The sequence below is a fragment of the Mustela lutreola genome, chromosome 1 (assembly GCF_030435805.1).
Source record: "Mustela lutreola isolate mMusLut2 chromosome 1, mMusLut2.pri, whole genome shotgun sequence".
In the NCBI taxonomy this organism is placed as follows: Eukaryota; Metazoa; Chordata; class Mammalia; order Carnivora; family Mustelidae; genus Mustela; species Mustela lutreola.
The window spans coordinates 203,784,489-203,805,184 of NC_081290.1; the positions used below are offsets into that span (position 1 = coordinate 203,784,489).

The window sequence follows — 20,696 nt, forward strand, 5'->3', positions numbered from 1 at the left end:
CTTATTAGGTGCCTGTCCTGGTCCCCAACTCTAAGAATTCACTATCTACAGAGTGCCTGATTGGCTCAGTCAGTTAAGTGTCAGACTCTTGATCTCAGCTCAGGTCTTGATCTCAGGGTCGTGAGTTCAAGCTCCATGTTGGGCTCTAAACTGGGCATGGACCCTACTTAAAAATAAAAATAATAAGAAGAAGAATTCATCACCTAGGCAGGTCGACTCCAAGATAGTCCATGTATTGGTTCGATGAAACTGTGATACAAGCATGCACAGTGAACACCAGATGACTTCCTGGAGTAGGTGACACACCAGCTGGCTTTTAAAGGACGAGTAGGAGCTGCTTAGGCTAAGAAATAAAGGAGGAGAAATCCAAACAAAGAAAAGATCATTTGGGTGTCTTAGAGGTGCTAAATAGCGGAAACGTCAAGTACTTCTGAAGACCTAAAGGAGTAAGTGTGTGGAGGCAGGAAGGGACAGGAAGGCAGAGAGGGCGAGGAGCCAGCAGGACAAGTTTGGGAGGGGCCTCCTGCCCAAAGAGTTAAGGCCTCGAATCTTGTCTCCGAAGGTATTTGAATATTAAGCAACAGCAAGTCATTGAGACCTTTCCACACCAGAGTCCTAACACTGGTTTGTATTAAAAAGGGCACCCGAGCAACCTGGAGGAGGTGGAACTCCAGCTGGGCAGGGAACCCAGGCATGAAGTTGTGTGGTGAGGCTACAGGGCAAGTTAGTGTGACAAACCCACAGACCAGGATTTAATCCTCCATGTCCCTTTCTTTGTCAACCCTCGTTGTCTATCCCTAAAGAATTGCCTTTTCCAGAAAGTCATGTAAATGAAATGATACAGTCACAGGCTTTTTGAGTCTGACTTTTCACGTAGCTTAATGCATTTGTGATTCATCCACGCTGTTGTGTGTATCAATAGCTCTTTCCTTTTTATTGTTGAGTAGGACTCCCTTGTATGGGTATAACACAGTTTATTCATTCCCTGGCTGAAGGACACTTGGGTTGTTTCCAATATTTTGAAGATTGTAAGTGAAGAAACTATAAATATTCACATACAGTTTTTATGTGAACATATCTTTCTTTCTAACGTGGGCAAATACCTAGGAGCGGGATTGCCAGGTTGCATGGTAAATGTACATTTCATTTTATAAAAAACTGCCAAGTTTTTTTCCAAAGTGACTGTACTATTTTCCATTCCTACCAACAATGTGTGACAGTTCCAGTTGCTCTGCATCCTTGCCAAACTTGGAATTAACAGCTTGTTGTTGTTGTGTTTAGGCAAAGTAATAAGAACATACTTGTATCCCATTGTGGTTTTACTTTGCATTTTCCTAATGACTGACGATGTTGGGTCGAGTAGTGACTATTTTTTGACTGCAAACATTGGTCTGGCACACAATGGGTGTTCAGTAAATATTTGTTGCATTAATGCATCAATGTCACCATTAACATCCTCTTTATCATCCTCATTTCTGCAAAAAGATACAAGAAATAGAACCGAAGCAGTAACAATTGTAGAGAAGGAATATTAAAGACATAGAAGTAACAGGTCTTCATGATTAAATGTGGGGTGAATGAGAATGGGTCTAACACACTTCTGTGGTCAGTGTAACGCAGGTCTGTGAGATAGGAAATACAGGAAGAAGAGCAAGGTTGGGAGACAGATGTTCATTCTTAGTGTGGACATGGTGAACTTGAGGTAATCATGGGGACATCGAATGGATGTGTCTGGAGGCCTCCAGAGGGTTTTGTCTTCTTCACCATTGTGCTCCCAGTGCCTACAACAGACACGGACATGGAGAGAGAAATGTAAATTGGGGAATTAATAGCATATCTTCTTTGGTATGTATCTTTTCCCAGTGCTCGTGACATCCCTGTCACATAGCTGTATGTGCCTTTCAGAAGATTGACTTTCCCAAGTTCACACTGTTATCTAGTAATTTGATTTTCCGGGACTTGAACTCATACTTGCTAAGGGCTATTTTTAGCATTTACTACAAATTAAGAAAAAAATGACAATTAGATCCAGACACCTGTGCTGGGCACATGACACTTCTGTGGCTGATGGGGTGCTGAGCCAGGCGGAGGGCAGGCTGGATTTCAACCCCTTACCACACCTCCCACTCTCCCCAATGAAGGCCCTTGTGCAGAACACAACCACGCCTGAGGACCTCGCCTCTCATACCAGTCCCAATGCCTCTTCAGCTACATTATGATGCTAATTCCACTGGTCAAAAAAAAAAAAAAAAAATGAGCATGCTTCTATAGAAACAAGCCTCACTTACATGGTAATGCAGGTTATAATTTATACAGAAGGAAACTTCAACTTATAAAGATCCCCAGCTACAAATACATCCACTTTAAGTTATGTTTGACTTACTTCTGAGGTGTTTTATGATCATTATCAATTTCATACTGCCTTCCTAGTGCAAAAATAATAAACATATTGAATATGGTACTAAAAAGAGGCAAGTGGGTACAATGAAATGAAATTTAGATTTAAACTGATGGATAGGTACTTATTGCTTATAAATACCACATTGGATTTACATACTGAAGTATCTGTAAATAGGGGAGCTTTTGCACATGCATATGTAAACTAATAGGATTATAGCATATCTCTAACAGATCTGTATATCAACTTGAACAAGGCAAAAAGCCTTGTCAGACTTTGACATGCTTACCCACTTTTTCTTCTGGTTCTCTTACTTTAGGGGAAGAGATAGTTAGCAAACTATCTGGGGCAACACAAATTTGGGGCTAGATGAAGACAAGGTCAAGTACAGTTGTGCCTTCATGAGAAGTCCTAACTTGTCACACCACAGTACCCTGGCTGGAGAGGGTGGGTCAAACACACAAACTTCCAAATGCTGAGAAATTCATAAGAGAACCTGCCTTGGTTTTGAGACGCCAACAGTTCCTGAATTAAAGCTCACATTTCTGGAGTAAAGGAAGAGATGACAGTAAAATAGTAATAGCTAACATATAGAACTTATTTTTATGCCATGTACAGTCCTAAAAGCTTTATATGTATTAGCTTGCTTAATCTCCACAACAACACTATGAGGTCTATATTATTAGCTATCCCATTTTGCAGAAGGGTAAACTAAGACACCCTGAGCTAAAGACTGCACAGAGCTAGTAAGTGGTAAAATCTGTATTCAAACCGGTCTGTGCCAGAGTCCATGCAAGCAGCCCCTGCACCATTCTACCTCTCGAGAAGAGGCATTTGTGTCCACATATGTACATTTGTTCACATATACCTTGAGAGGTTTGTATAAATTCACACATGAGGAAGCTAGAAAGATCTATGAATAAATCTTGCCCCCTCACTGTGCCTTGAAGAAAGGGAAAAAGTCTCCATTTCATCTGCCGCGTGGAAGAGAACCTTGTGATCTTGGATATCAAAGTTGGTCCTTACACAAGGCAGAACACTTCAAGGAATAAAATGAAGGCCATCCTCTAGTCAGACAGAACAGACACAAGTGCAAATTCCAGTGGCCTCAGTGACAAAGAGAAAATTAACTCACCCACTGCCAGCTTGCAGGTCCTTGACCAGGGAGCCTCTGTAGTGGGGTGGAGAAGCACATTCTTGAGTGCCTGACTTTGACACACTCCAGCGTGAACTTGGGCTCTTTCTGGAGTCAAGGACTGGCCCTTTTACTCAGCCCTTCCCTCCCTCTCTCTTTCATCAGAATGTACCACTGTTGTCATCTCTGTGATTCAAGGAGGGATGTCCTGGTCTTTTTTTAATTCAACCTAGCAGATGAAACTCATTCTTGGGATACAGAAAAATAAGACTCACCAGCAAGATGCCCTTTCTGGGCAAACACAGAGTGTGGATGGTCATAAGATCAACAGCCTTTCCTTAAACACTCTGTGCTGAATGAATGGTACAGTCCACTTGGCTACTTCCTCTTCTTGTCCAGCACTCCTCAACAAGTATTTGATATGCAGTCCAGGAGCTTCAGTACCTCAAGTTACAGGCTTTGAGTTCTTCACAGAGTCTAAACTTAGTAGATTACCCGGAGATCAGAGGACAGGATCCAGGCCTCCAAAATGACCCTTCTTTTCACCCTCATGTACACCTTTACACCCAGATGGTGCTCATCTGGGCCTGAGGGCCAGGAGTTCCTCCACCTGCTCCCTCCTGGGTCATTATCTTGCCAACAATGCTGTGCTATGTTGAGAAGCTTCTCAGCATGAAGAGCTGTACAGTCCAAGGGTTTGAGGGGATGAAAATCATGGGGTCTGTGTCTGGTGAGAGCTCTCCTCCCACTGTGCAGCATTAGAAATTAACCCTTTCTCCAAAGATCCTTCCTATCAGACTGTGTGTCCAATTAAAACACTATGCAAGCCAGTTTGCTGTTAGGACACACTCAAAAATCTCAACAGCCCTCCCTCAAGTGGCAAATGGTATAATTCCCATTTCTGTCAAAGTGAGACAAGTGGCCTGGGCAGTGAGTCTCCCACCCAGTCACTGTCCTCTAACAATTCACCAAGCATGGGGAAAGGGGGTACAAAGAGAGAGGATACCACCAGCATAAATATAGGTTTTCCTTGACAGGCAGATTAGCACAGTATTAACCAAATTGACCAATCCAGTCATCTGCTTCCAGAGAGAATCCTGTATCACAAAAGTTACAAAATATTTAAGGGATCTGCTTGATTCCTAAAAATTTCCAAGAATGGAGAGCCCTTGGCCATTATGTTGGTGGTGTCTCAAAGGGTATTCTGACACTCTTTCCAGTTCGGTAGAAATTGTAGCCACGCAGGTGTTTTGCTTTCTAATATTTTCACAACTTGATTGCTTTTGGAGCCCACTCCATCCTAGCATATAGAAGGGAAGAGAAGCAACCTGACCTGAGGGTTAGCAATTTAGGGAAATGATAGCTTGATTGTGTCCAGGATAGTTTTTTGGGTTTGGTTTTGTTTTGTTTTACTTTTCAGCTGCCCCGCTTTGTGGGACAGTTTATGGTATGTCACCTCATTGAATGCTGCCATAAAGAAACCCATGAAATGCTGACACCCCAATAAAGCCCTTACAACAACTCATATTGTAGCTCCTTTATTTCTTCTGGATGGCACAGCAAACAACCAACCCCTCAGAAAGTCAAGCCTTTCATTACTTTGCTTTAGCAGAAGGCCAGAGCCTGCTAAACAATGAAAATGCAGAGAGTTAGAGGTTGAAAGAGGCCAAGAAACTAAAACAAACTAACCAGAAGTATTTTTTTATGTGACTCTGCATATATATGTGTATACGTTGAAACAAGATCTTTCTGGGGGTTAAAAAGAAGCAGTAAGGTTGAGAAGTTTGTTCCCGTTCGCAGAGTGATGATTCCTGGTATTCTGGATCCTATTGAGAGTCCCAAAATTTCCCTCATCTCTTTTTCCTCTCCTGTAAAATGGATATAATTCTTCAAAAGGATCCAAGATCAGAATAATGTCAATCAAAAGTCTATCATTCTCAATTTAACACTCAGAAACGTGGACATTTGTATCACCTGCCTGTTCCTCTGAATTTCTTCTTGTCTAAGCTCATTTCCCCCCATGGAAAAGGAATTTCAAAATACACCTCTCCTTTTGTGTGGTCTAGCTTTTACTTAGGTCAGATGAAAAGATGCCTCTGCACTGTTTCCCTCCAAGTGTCCTTAACACTTCATGACTTGGCAGTAGCATCCTTCAATCCTTGTCTCTTGAAATGTTTTATGAGGATAAATAAGCCTGTTAACAGAGACAAATAGCAACAGAGGAAAAGATACACAAAGAAGTATGAGGCTGAGATATGAAAGAAGATGGCAAGCCAGTGAGATAAGAATATGTAAAAGGTGACAGCAGTTGACAAAAATGACCAAGAAGGCTCTGATCTCAATATTGAATCAGAGAATTTCAGCCCCTGAAAATGATCAAGAAAGCTCATGGGATAAAGACACCAAAAGTTAGGATACTCGGGTTCTCTCAGCGCTGGAATACAAGATGACAGTATGAGGGGATGAATAAGAGCAGAAGCGTCAGACAAGCTCCAGTTTGAACACAACCCCTACTGCTTGCCCACTGTATGCATAAGACCCTTTGCCACCCATGCTCTATAATTTCAGAATTCCCATGATGGTATCACGATGTAGGAAATGATTGGCTCACAGCAGCTGAGGCCAATTCCCAGATTTATGTCTCTGCACTGAGTATGACTTATGGAATGACTTATGGAAGAGACTTCATAAAACCGTAGTGTTGAAAGACAGAAGACACAGGGAAGGTGGCAAATTCACCTGTATCACCATCCCTTTCTTAATTCTGCTTTTCCTACAGACTTTTTTCCATGTGCTGATTTTCACCTTTGGTTTTATGACATTGCAATGCTGACATGTCCTTTCTCTCTTTATCCCCTCCTCATAATCTTCCTCTTCTTTTATTTTGTACACTCTATGCTCTCGTGGTGGCCTGCCTCTGAAATGACCCTACCTAGTATTATTATCTTTATGTACTCCTGTCCCTTCCAAAAAGAATAGGGTGGGCCTATCAAATAAAATATTGCAAGCATGATGGCATGTGATTTCTGAGGCTAGGTCATGAAAGCTGGGAGACTTTCACTTGTTCTCTCTCAGATCACATACCCTGGGGGGAATCCAGCTGACATGTGATGAGCACATTCATGAAGCAACACTATGGAGAGGTCCATATGGCAAGGAACTGAGCCTTCCTATGAACAGCTTATGTGAGTAAATCACCTTGGAAATGGATCTCTAGCCTTGATCAAGCCTTCAGGTGATGACTATGCTCTAGCCTACAGCTTAACTGCAATCTCATAAAGATGTTCCAAGCCAGATCAGGGAAATACAAATCAAAACCACAATGAGATATCACCTCACACCAGTCAGAATGGCTAAAATCAACAAGTCAGGAAATGACAGATGCTGGCGAGGATGCGGAGAAAGGGGAACCCTCCTACACTGTTGGTGGGAATGCAAGCTGGTGCAGCCACTCTGGAAAACAGCATGGAGGTTCCTCAAAATGTTGAAAATAGAACTGCCCTATGACCCAGCAATTGCACTATTGGGTATTTACCCTAAAGATACAAACATAGTGATCCAAAGGGGCACGTGCACCCGAATGTTTATAGCGGCAATGTCCACAATAGCCAAACTATGGAAAGAACCTAGATGTCCATCAACAGATGAATGGATCAAGAAGATGTGGTATATATACACAATGGAATACTATGCAGCCATCAAAAGAAATGAAATCTTGCCTTTTGCGACAACATGGATGGAACTAGATCGTTTCATGCTCAGTGAAATAAGTCAAGCAGAGAAAGACAACTATCATATGATCTCCCTGATATGAAAAAGTGGTGATGCAACATGGGGGCTTAAGTGAGTAGAAGAAGAATCAATGAAACAAGATGGAATTGGGAGGGAGACAAACCATAAGTGACTCTTAATCTTACAAAACAAACTGGGGGTTGCTGGGGGGAGGGGGGTTGGGAGAAGGGGTGGGGTGGGGTTATAGACATTGGGGAGGGTATGTGCTTTGGTGAGTGCTGTGAAGTGTGTAAACCTTGTGATTCACGGACCTGTACCCCTGGGGATAAAAATACATGTTTATAAAAAATAAATAAATAAATAAATAAACATTTTTAAAAAATTAAAAAAAAAAAAAAAAAAAAAAAGATGTTCCAAGCCAGAACCACCTAGCTAAGCCCCACACTTAGATTCCTGACTTGGAAAAATTGTGTGATAATAAGGGCACATTGTTTTAAGCCATTAAGTTTGGGGGGAATTTGTTACACTAATACAATCTCCCATCATATGTTTTGGCCTCTTGGTAAGAGGCCATTCCATATTGATTCATTATCCATATCACATTAGGATCCCAAAATCTGTACAGTTATCTCTGGTATAGATTTTCATAACTTATACCATGACTTCCACTGACTGAACACTTTTTTTTTCCCCATTCAAACTACATATTCCACTGAGACCAAATTTCTTTCCTACAAAGATTCACTTCAGATGCCCTTACATTTGATTATTGTCATGCTCTAGAGCTCTTTAGGAATTTTCATATCCAGTATATACTTCAATTTTAACATAATTTTGTAGAGTAGGAAGGGGAAAAAATATTAGTCCCATTTTATAGATGAGGAAATTTGAGACCCAATGTATTTAAATACTGATTTGCTCAAAAACACAACTATTTAGTGGTAGAACTAGAATTGGAAACCTGGTCTTTTTCCACTGCTCTGTCTCTTCAAGATAAGTAAATCAAATATGCAGTGATCTAGCTTTACGATTTGATATCTAGACAATTTAATGTGGACTCAGCCACTGCAGATTTTTGTAAATGTGGAGACTTCACATATACACTTATGTGAAAAATGAAATGCTACCAATTGTTCCAGTTATCCTCTGCCCTATAAGAAAGCATCACAAAATTCGATGTCTTAAAACAACAATGCGTTATTATATCTCTCTTTCCTCTGGGGGTTGATGAGCTGAGCTTGGTAGTTCTCATTCTGGATCCATTCGTTTTAGCATTACAGTCCTAGGTTTTGAGACCTGAGGCATCCCATGTGTGCTGCCTGGCCTGGGACGCCTGTAAGTGCTGACAGTGGGTTAACTATATCTCTTTCTCTAAATGTGGACTCCCCCTGTGGCTAGCTTTTGTTTCTTTTCAGAAAAAAAAAATCTTAGTGGAATCAAACATCTTATAAGGCAATTGAATTCTTCTTTGCTTTCTAAGAGCAAGCCTTTTAAGAGGCTTGAGCAGAAGCTGCAAGTCTTCTTATGATCTAAGCTCAGAAGTCTCAGAATGTCACTTCCACTATATTCTGTTGGTTAAACAAGTTTCTAAGTCCAGTAGGGAAAGGTAAAAACAGACACCCACCTCAATGGGGGTAATGCATTCAGGAAAGAAAGGAAAAGATGTGGCGTTCTTGGAGACATGGCATCACAGTCTACCCTCTGGCTCCAAAAATGTATGATCCTCCTTCATGCAAAATACACTCATTCTCTTCTAAGACTGACAAAGTTTTATTCCATTACAGAAACAACTCAAAATCCAGAATCATATCATCTAAGTTAGGTTCAGAGCAAATAAGCCTCCTTTGGAATAGTTCCTTGAGTATACTTTCTTTTGATCTGAAAAATTATGCAATAAAGAGTTCTCTGCCCACTCACCCACCCAAAACATATAATGATGAGACAGGCATAGGAAAACTACAATGTACCCTACTGTTGTAAAAGAAGAGCAATAAATCATACCATAGCAGTCATTGTGTCAGAATTCTGAAATTCTACAGGGCACATGTTGCTAGTTCCTTGGTGAAGGACCAGTCTTACTTCCAGAAAATAATTCTTCATTCTTTCCTCTGGGCTTGTGTTTCCATCATCTGAATTTTCTTTTCTTTTCCATGAGAAATGGCCCTTTTTGACACTGAGCAGCCTCCTCATTTATTTCCTGCTTGAACAAGATTGGGGCTCTAAATGCTTTCTCTACACTGTATCTGTCCCTTTGAGTGCAAGCTGAGATAATTCCTTTAGAAAAATGTGCAGTCTTCCTTATATCAAATTACAATCCATTCACTGACACAAAGGCCATAGTCCTTTTCTCTTTCCAAGACATCCCCCTTTCCCTTTTCTCCTTTGGCCTCAGAATAGGAATACTGTGGAACAGTACTCCGAAGGTTCTTAGATGCTTTTTGTCAAGTTTAAAGTGGCTACAATGTATTTCCTTAACATTCTCTTCTAGTGGAGGAAGTCTAAGAGGCAGAGACTTAATATTCTTAGAAGGCCTCCTAAGCATTCCCTTAACTCTTTAGGAGGTCTCAACAAAGGTCTTCTAGCTTTGAAACTTTTACTCTGAAACCATAACTTACTCATAATGCCCTGGATTTTATCTTTTCCCTGGGGACATTTCTAGTGTGAAGGAGTTTTGCTAGGAGAGAATGAGAATGAGAAATAATTTTATTTTTGAAGCCATTAAGGCAGGATTCATTTACATTTCCTCTAAATTCTGCTTAAAACTAAATCGTTCCTTCTTCAGTTCATCTCTACTCTTATTTTACAATACGCAGCTAGAAGAAGCCATTTGGCACCTTTTACATTCTGCCTGCAAATCACTCTGGCCAGATCCATAAGATTATTTGGTACTCTTTCTTTTTTCCACATTATTACAGGTGAAAGTACCATCCAAATTTCCATCCTATATATAACAAGTTCTCCCTTTTTTCTAACCTCCAGCAACATTTTCTTTTCTGTCTTTCAAGCCCTCATCAACAGTCCCTTTGAGGTCTTTCCAGATTTCACTATCAGAATCTTTGTGGATATTCCAATTTCCACTCAATGCCCAGTTTGAAAGAAAATGCCACATGCTCTAAGTTTATTATATAGCAGCACTTCCCTTTGGGGTACCAAAATTTTATGATAGTTATCAACTGTTGTTTTAAAAACTATCTCAGAACTTATTTCACTTCAAGACTTGTTATAAAGCGATAGTAATTAAGACAGTGTGGTATTGGTGAAAGAATAGAAAAATCAGTCAGTGAAATAGAATAGATATCACAGAATAGACCCATATAAATGTAGTCAGATGACCTTTGACAAGGGAGCAAAGGCAACATGATGAAGCAAAGTTAGTCTTTCAGCACATAGTGTGGAAAAACCGGCCACCCACAAGCAAAAAAAAAAAAAAAAAAAAAGGAATCTAGACCTTATTTATACCTTATTCATTTATACCCTTCATAAAAACCACATTTAATACCCTTCACAAAAATCAACTCACAAACTGAGGGTTGCTAGGGCTGGGAGGCAGGGAAAGGGTGACTGGGTTACAGACATTGGGGAGGGTACGTGCTACGGTGAGTGCTGTGAAATGTGTAAGACTGATGATTCACAGACCTGTACCCCTGAAGCAAATAATACACTATATGTTAAAAAAAAAAAAAAAAAAGGATCAGGGGAACCTGGGTGGCTCAGTGGGTTAAGCCTCTGCCTTCAGCTCAGGTCATGATCTCAAGGTCCTGGGATCAAGCCCCGCATTGGCTCTCTGCTGAGCAGAGAGCCTGCTTCCCCCTCTCTCTCTGCCTGCCTCTCTGCCTACTTGTGATCTCTCTCTGTGTGTCAAATAAGTAAATAAAATCTTTTTAAAAAAATTTTTTTAAAAAGGATCACAGATCAAAATTTAAAACAAAAACCTATAAAATTCCTAGAAGGTAGCATAGGAGAAAACCTAGTTATAGCTTGGGTATAGGTATGATTTTTGGATATAACACCAAAGTTAATCCACAAAAGAGGTAGTCGATAAGTGGGACTTCACTAAAAATAAAATCTTCTCTTCTGTGAAAGACACTGTCAAGAGAGTAAGAAGACAAGTCACAGACTGGGAGAAAATATTTACAAAAGCCACAGCAAAGAACTGTTACCAAAATACACAAAGAACATTTAAAACTCAACAATTAAAAAAGCAAACAACTCAATTTAAAAATGCACCAAAGACCTTAACCAACACCTCAGCAAAGAAAATATACAAATGGCAAATAAGCATTTGAAAAATGCTCCACATCACTTGTCATCAGAGAAATGGAATTTAAAACACAATGAGACACCACTACACACCTATTAGAAAGGGCCAAAATCTGGAACATTGATAATACCATATGGTTTTGCGGGTGTGGAGCAACGGGAGTTCTCATTCATTCTTGGTGGGAATGCAAAATAGTACAGTCCCTTTGGAAGACAGTTTGGCAGTTTCTTAAGAGTATGCCAATCATATTACCATAAGATGCAACACTTATGCTCCTTGGTATTTACCCAAAGAAGCTGAAAATGTAGGCCGACACAAAAACCTACATACCAATGTTTATAGCAGCTTTGGTTATAATTGCCAAGACTTGGAAATAACCAAGATGTCCTTCAGTAGGTGAATAGATAAATAAACTGTGGTACAATCAAACAATGGACTAATATTCAGTGCTAAAACATAAATAAGCTATCAAACCATAAAGAGACATGAAGAAAGAAACCAATCTGAAAAAGGTAAATACTGTGTGATTCCAACTATATGACATTCTAGAAAAGGGAAAACTAGGTGGACAGTAAAAAAGATAAGTGGTTGCCAGTGGTTTAGGGAGGAGAAGAGATGAATAGGCAGAGCAAAAAGGATTTTTTTAGGACAGTGAAAATGATACCATAAAGACAAATGATGCTATTATACATTTATCCAAACATTTATCCATTATAAATTTGTCCAAACCTATATAGTGTACAATACCAAGAGTAAACATATTGCAAGTTATGGACTTTGGCTGATTATGGTGTGTCAGCTTAGTTTCATCAGTTGTAACAAAGGGACCACTCTAGTGGTGGATATTGATAATGGGGCAGGCTGTAATTGTTTGGAAGTAGGGGACATATAGGAAATCATTCTACCTTCCCCTCAATTTTGCTGTGAACCTCAAACTGCTCTAAAACTTAAAGCCAATGCAAAAAAAAAAAAAAAAAAAAGAAAAAAGAAAAAATTTCCAAACTTTAGTGACTTAAAATAATAATATATCATTAACTCTCATGGTTCTGAGAGTTGATAGATTCATCTTGATAGTTGTCACCTGGCTGTCAGATGACTGTGATCAGATAGCAGCTGAAACCCGAGCTATCTGAGAGTTTCTTCACTCTTGTACTCAGTGTAAACAACTAGGAGGGCTGGTTTCTTGGGCGTTTCTGTCCCTTCCTGCAGATTTTCCACATGGCTATCCTGCACCTCCTCAGATCACAGCAGTCTCAGGGTAGCTAGGCTTCTTACATGGTGGTTGGCTTCTCCCAGAGTGATCTTTCTAAGAAGTCCACATAAATTACCATACCAGAGGTTCCAGCATTTCCTCAGTCCACAGCACTGACGGTGTCTCAGTATCATTTTTACAATGTCCCTTGGTCAGAATAAACCATACACAAAAAACAAAGGGAAAAAAAAACATAATGGCCCATTTATTAAGTAGTTACATCAAACAAATTGATAAGCTTTTATTTCCTAATAATTTTTAGTAACTATTTTTTTTAAAACCCATACATTGAAAAAATATACTTTTGTTTAATTCCTAAATAAGTACAATTACTCATGGTACACATACACCTCCTGGGCACTACACAACTTCTCAAACCTCAAATCAAATTAGACACACTGGATGCCATAACATGTGTTTCCTATTCCACAATAACTTTTGTGCAATATTTGTTTTATTTTATCATAGGAATCACCAAAACCCAAGACTTGTATGGTATTAAATCATTAAAATAAATGTGACACACTATTAACATTGTGAACTATGTTGAACTTGTGGTTTTTACAATGTCTGATAGATGCCCAGTAGTTTTCCTCAAAATTACTTTTATTTCCTTAAAAATAAATCATGGTGTCCCTGTGAATTTGCTGTAGCACCCAAGGAGCCTCAGCCCAGTTTGGAAAACACTGTACCATGCCAATCAAATTCTGAAATTAAATGAGGAATTTAAGGAAATGTTTTTCATTGAGTCCCATCTTTAACTTCCTGTCCCTATCTATCCAATAGTTGGCCAGGCAGACACAGATTCAGCTCTTCTTTGGCCAACATCGTAAGACATGCAAGCAGAACTGAGGTAAAGTTTGGGTTTCTCTTTCATTCACAGAGTCTCTAAAGCATGTCAAGGAAGTCACTATTTATTTGCACACCATTTAGAAATAGCATTAAGTTCTTACATCTCTGAATTTGTATATTCAGTTTACTCACAAAATGCCTAAATTAGCAGTAGTTATGCAACACTTAATTTAATACTTAATTAATTAATTGTAGATATGGACATCTGTCTGGAAAATGGAGAGAAAATTCCTGTGGGAATTCTATCCATTTGCAATACTTTGCTTAGAAATCTCCTCAGCTAAATATAGCAGGTCATTAATTACAGTTTCTACTTTCCACAAAAATACTAGAAAACAATTTGGCCCAATGTCTTCACCACTTTACAGCAAAAATTACTTTTCCTCCAATTTCCAATGATGTGTTCCTCATTTCCATGTGCGACCACACAAAAACCATCTTTGATGTCCATGTTTCTACCAACAATCTCTTCAAGGCAATCTCAGCTTTTTTAACAAGTGCTTCAAAGGTTTTCTAGACTCTACTTATTAGCCAGTTTCAAAGTCACTTCCACATTTTTAGTAATTTGTTGTACCAGGACCCCACTTCTAGTTAGCAAAATCTGCCTTGCTCCACTAGGGCCGCCATAACAGAATACCACAGACTGGGTGGTTTGAACAACAGAAATTTATTTTCTCATAGTTCTGGAGGCTGGAAGTCCAATGTCAGAGTGCTGACAGGTTTCATTTCTCCTGAGGCTTTTCTACTTGGCCTGCACTTCTCTCTTCTTACTACTCACATGGCCTTTTTTCTGGGCCTGCACATCCCTGGTATCTTTTCTTCTCCTTATAAGGATACCAGTCCTGTAGGACTAGAGCCCCAACTTTAAGACGCCGTCTAAAATGTTACCTCTTGTCGGGAGTCAAGATGGCGGAGAAGTAGCAAGCTGAGACTGCTTCAGCTAGCCGGAGATCAGCTAGATAGCTTATCTAAAGATTGCAAACACCTGAAAATCCATCGGCAGATCGAAGAGAAGAAGAACAGCAATTCTGGAAACAGAAAAACAACCACTTTCTGAAAGGTAGGACCGGCGGAGAAGTGAATCCAAAGCGACGGGAAGATAGACCCCGGGGGGAGGGGCCGGCTCCCGGCAAGCGGCGGAGCAACCGCGCACAAAATCAGGACTTTTAAAAGTCTGTTCCGCGGAGGGACATCGCTCCAGAGGCTAAACCGGAGCGAAGCCCACGCGGGGTCAGCGTGGCCTCAGGTCCCGCAGGGTCACAGAAGGATCGGGGGTGTCTGAGTGTCGCAGAGCTTGCGGGTATTGGAACGGGAAAGCCGGCTACAGAGACAGAGCCGACAGTAAGCTCGCAGCTCCGTGTTACCTTGAACCGGTCGCAGGCTCGGTGAGCTCGGAGCGCGGCCGGAGGTCAGGCAGACGGGAGTAACTGGGCGCTGTTCTCTGAGGGCGCACTGAGGAGTGGGGCCCTGGGCTCTCGGCTCCTCCGGGCCGGAGACCAGGAGGCCGCCATTTGTATTCCCGTCCTCTGGAACTCTACGGAAAGCGCTCAGGGAACAAAAGCTCCTGAAAGCAAACCCGAGCGGATTACTCACCCCGGCCCCGGGTAAGGGCGGTGTAATTCCGCCTGGGGCAAAGACACTTGAAAATCACTACAACAGGCCCCTCCCCCAGAAGATCAACAAGAAATCCAGCCGAGACCAAGCTCACCTACCAAGGAGTGCGGTTTCAATACCAAGGAGAGCAGCAGAATTCCAGAGGAGGAGAAAGCCAAGCACGGAACTCATGGCTTTTTTCCTGTGATTTTTTTTTAGTCTTGCAGTTAATTTAATTTTTTCTTTTTCATTTTTTTTTTTTTCTCGCCTTCGGGTAAAATTTTTTTTTTTTTTTAACTGTTACCTTTTTCTTTTTTAACGATTTTTCACTAGTTTATCTAATATATATATATATTTTTTTACATTTTTCTTAGGTGTTTTCTTTTTTAAAAAAAAATTCTTTTCTTTTTTTTTTTTTTTTTTTTTTTTTTTTTTTTTTTTTTTTTCTTTTTTCTTTCTTCCTTTTTGAACCTCTTTTTATCCCCTTTCTCCCCACTCACGATTTTGGATCTCTTCTAATTTGGCTAAAGCATATTTTCCTGGGGTTGTTGCCACCCTTTTAGTATTTTACTTGCCCCTTCATTTACTCTTATCTGGACAAAATGACAAGACGTAAAAATTCACCACAAAAAAAAGAACAAGAGGCAGTACCGAAGGCTAGGGACCTAATCAATACAGACATCGGTAATATGTCAGATCTAGAGTTCAGAATGACAATTCTCAAGGTTCTAGCCGGGCTCGAAAAAGGCATGGAAGATATTAGAGAAACCCTCTCGAGAGATATAAAAGCCCTTTCTGGAGAAATAAAAGAACTAAAATCTAACCAAGTTGAAATCAAAAAAGCTATTAATGAGGTGCAATCAAAAATGGAGGCTCTCACTGCTAGGATAAATGAGGCAGAAGAAAGAATTAGTGATATAGAAGACCAAATGACAGAGAATAAAGAAGCTGATCAAAAGAGGGACAAACAGCTACTGGACCACGAGGGGAGAATTCGAGAAATAAGTGACACCATAAGACGAAACAACATTAGAATAATTGGGATTCCAGAAGAAGAAGAAAGTGAGAGGGGAGCAGAAGGTATACTGGAGAGAATTATTGGGGAGAATTTCCCCAATATGGCAAAGGGAACAAGCATCAAAATTCAGGAGGTTCAGAGAATGCCCCTCAAAATAAATAAGAATAGGCCCACACCCCGTCACATAATAGTAAAATTTACAAGTCTCAATGACAAAGAGAAAATCCTGAAAGCAGCCCGGGAAAAGAAGTCTGTAACATACAATGGTAAAAATATTAGATTGGCAGCTGACTTATCCACAGAGACCTGGCAGGCCAGAAAGAGCTGGCATGATATTTTCAGAGCACTAAACGAGAAAAACATGCAGCCAAGAATACTATATCCAGCTAGGCTATCATTGAAAATAGAAGGAGAGATTAAAAGCTTCCAGGACAAACAACAACTGAAAGAATTTGCAAATACCAAACCAGCTCTACAGGAAATATTGAAAGGGGTCCTCTAAGCAAAGAGAGAGCCTACAAGTGGTAGATCAGAAAGGAACAGAGACCATATACAGTAACAGTCACCTTACAGGCAATACAATGGCACTAAATTCATATCTCTCAATAGTTACCCTGAATGTGAATGGGCTAAATGCCCCTGTCAAAAGACACAGGGTATCAGAATGGATAAAAAAACAAAACCCATCTATATGTTGCCTCCAAGAAACACATTTTAAGCCCGAAGACACCTCCAGATTTAAAGTGAGGGGGTGGAAAAGAATTTACCATGCTAATGGACATCAGAAGAAAGCAGGAGTGGCAATCCTTATATCAGATCAATTAGATTTTAAGCCAAAGACTGTAATAAGAGATGAGGAAGGACACTATATCATACTCAAAGGGTCTGTCCAACAAGAAGATTTAACAATTTTAAATATCTATGCCCCCAACGTGGGAGCAGCCAACTATATAAACCAATTAATAACAAAATCAAAGAAACACATAAACAACAATACAATAATAGTAGGGGACTTTAATATTCCCCTCACTGAAATGGACAGGTCATCCAAGCAAAAGATCAGCAAGGAAATAAAGGCCTTAAATGACACACTGGACCAGATGGACATCACAGATATATTCAGAATATTTCATCCCAAAGCAACAGAATACACATTCTTCTCTAGTGCACATGGTACATTCTCCAGAATAGATCACATCCTCGGTCCTAAATCAGGACTCAACCGGTATCAAAAGATTGGGATCATTCCCTGCATATTTTCAGACCACAATGCTCTAAAGCTAGAACTCAACCACAAAAGGAAGTTTGGAAAGAACCCAAATACATGGAGACTAAACAGTATCCTTCTAAAGAATGAATGGGTCAACCGGGAAATTAAAGAAGAATTGAAAAAAATCATGGAAACAAATGATAATGAAAATACAACGGTTCAAAATCTGTGGGACACAACAAAGGCAGTCCTGAGAGGAAAATATATAGCGGTACAAGCCTTTCTCAAGAAACAAGAAAGGTCTCAGGTACACAACCTAACCCTACACCTAAAGGAGCTGGAGAAGGAACAAGAAAGAAACCCTAAGCCCAGCAGGAGAAGAGAAATCATAAAGATCAGAGCAGAAATCAATGAAATAGAAACCAAAAAAACAATAGAACAAATCAACGAAACTAGGAGCTGGTTCTTTGAAAGAATTAATAAAATTGATAAACCCCTGGCCCGACTTATCAAAAAGAAAAGAGAAAGGACCCAAATAAATAAAATAATGAATGAAAGAGGAGAGATCACAACTAACACCAAGGAAATACAAACTATTATAAGAACATACTATGAGCAACTCTACGGCAATAAATTTGACAATCTGGAAGAAATGGATGCATTCCTAGAAACATATAAACTACCACAACTGAACCATGAAGAAATAGAAAGCCTGAACAGACCCATAACCAGTAAGGAGATTGAAACAGTCATTAAAAATCTCCAAACAAACAAAAGCCCAGGGCCAGACGGCTTCCCGGGGGAATTCTACCAAACATTTAAAGAAGAACTAATTCCTATTCTCCTGAAACTGTTCCAAAAAATAGAAATGGAAGGAAAACTTCCAAACTCATTTTATGAGGCCAGCATCACCTTGATCCCAAAACCAGACAAGGATCCCACCAAAAAAGAGAGCTATAGACCGATATCCTTGATGAACACAGATGCGAAAATACTCAACAAAATACTAGCCAATCGGATTCAACAGTACATTAAAAAGATTATTCACCACGACCAAGTGGGATTTATTCCAGGGCTGCAAGGTTGGTTCAACATCCGCAAATCAGTCAATGTGATACAACACATCAATAAAAGTAAGAACAAGAACCATATGATACTCTCAATAGATGCTGAAAAAGCATTTGACAAAGTACAACATCCCTTCCTGATCAAAACTCTTCAAAGTGTAGGGATAGAGGGCACATACCTCAATATCATCAAAGCCATCTATGAAAAACCCACCGCAAATATCATTCTCAATGGAGAAAAACTGAAAGCTTTTCCGCTAAGGTCAGGAACACGGCAGGGATGTCCATTATCACCACTGCTATTCAACATCGTACTAGAGGTCCTAGCCTCAGCAATCAGACAACAAAAGGAAATTAAAGGCATCCAAATCGGCAAAGAAGAAGTCAAATTATCACTCTTCGCAGATGATATGATACTATATGTGGAAAACCCAAAAGACTCCACTCCAAAACTGCTAGAACTTATACAGGAATTCAGTAAAGTGTCAGGATATAAAATCAATGCACAGAAATCAGTTGCATTTCTCTACACCAACAGCAAGACAGAAGAAAGAGATATTAAGGAGTCAATCCCATTTACAATTGCATCCAAAACCATAAGATACCTAGGAATAAACCTAACCAAAGAGACACAGAATCTATACTCAGAAAACTATAAAGTACTCATGAAAGAAATTGAGGAAGACACAAAGAAATGGAAAAATGTTCCATGCTCCTGGATTGGAAGAATAAATATTGTGAAAATGTCTATGCTACCTAAAGCAATCTACACATTTAATGCAATTCCTATCAAAGTACCATCCATCTTTTTCAAAGAAATGGAACAAATAATTCTAAAATTTATATGGAACCAGAAAAGACCTCGAATAGCCAAAGGGATATTGAAAAAGAAAGCCAACGTTGGTGGCATCACAATTCCGGACTTCAAGCTCTATTACAAAGCTGTCATCATCAAGACAGCATGGTACTGGCACAAAAACAGACACATAGATCAATGGAACAGAATAGAGAGCCCAGAAATAGACCCTCAACTCTATGGTCAACTAATCTTCGACAAAGCAGGAAAGAATGTCCAATGGAAAAAAGACAGCCTTTTCAATAAATGGTGCTGGGAAAATTGGACAGCCACATGCAGAAAAATGAAATTGGACCATTTCCTTACACCACACACAAAAATAGACTCAAAATGGATGAAGGACCTCAATGTACGAAAGGAATCCATCAAAATCCTTGAGGAGAACACGGGCAGCAACCTCTTCGACCTCTGCCGCAGCAACATCTTCCTAGGAACAACGCAAAAGGCAAGGGAAGCAAGGGAAAAAATGAACTACTGGGATTTCATCAAGATCAAAAGCTTTTGCACAGCAAAGGAAACAGTTAACAAAATCAAAAGACAACTGACAGAATGGGAGAAGATATTTGCAAACGACATATCAGATAAAGGACTAGTGTCCAGAATCTATAAAGAACTTAGCAAACTCAACACCCAAAGAACAAATAATCCAATCAAGAAATGGGCAGAAGACATGAACAGACATTTCTGCAAAGAAGACATCCAGATGGCCAACAGACACATGAAAAAGTGCTCCATATCACTTGGCATCAGGGAAATACAAATCAAAACCACAATGAGATATCACCTCACACCAGTCAGAATGGCTAAAATCAACAAGTCAGGAAATGACAGATGCTGGCGAGGATGCGGAGAAAGGGGAACCCTCCTACACTGTTGGTGGGAATGCAAGCTGGTGCAGCCACTCTGGAAAACAGCATGGAGGTTCCTCAAAATGTTGAAAATAGAACTGCCCTATGACCCAGCAATTGCACTATTGGGTATTTACCCTAAAGATACAAATGTAGTGATCCAAAGGGACACATGCACCCGAATGTTTATAGCAGCAATGTCCACAATAGCCAAACTATGGAAAGAACCTAGATGTCCATCAACAGATGAATGGATCAAGAAGATGTGGTATATATACACAATGGAATACTATGCAGCCATCAAAAGAAAATGAAATCTTGCCATTTGCAACAACATGGATGGAACTAGAGCGTATCATGCTTAGCGAAATAAGTCAAGCAGAGAAAGACAACTATCATATGATCTCCCTGATATGAGGAAGTGGTGATGCAACATGGAGGCTTAAGTGGGTAGAAGAATAAATGAAACAAGAT

At 39.9% G+C, this 20,696-nt stretch overlaps 1 long non-coding RNA gene across 1 annotated transcript in view; it reads right to left on the minus strand.

The window, feature by feature from the left end:
* Window positions 1-955: 955 nt before the first annotated feature.
* Window positions 956-20,696, minus strand: part of LOC131838771 (uncharacterized) — a 47,542-nt gene continuing 27,801 nt past the window's right edge. The window contains exon 3 of the long non-coding RNA XR_009356696.1: window positions 956-1,781. This is a non-coding gene — a long non-coding RNA (uncharacterized LOC131838771). The remainder of the gene's footprint in view (window positions 1,782-20,696) is intronic.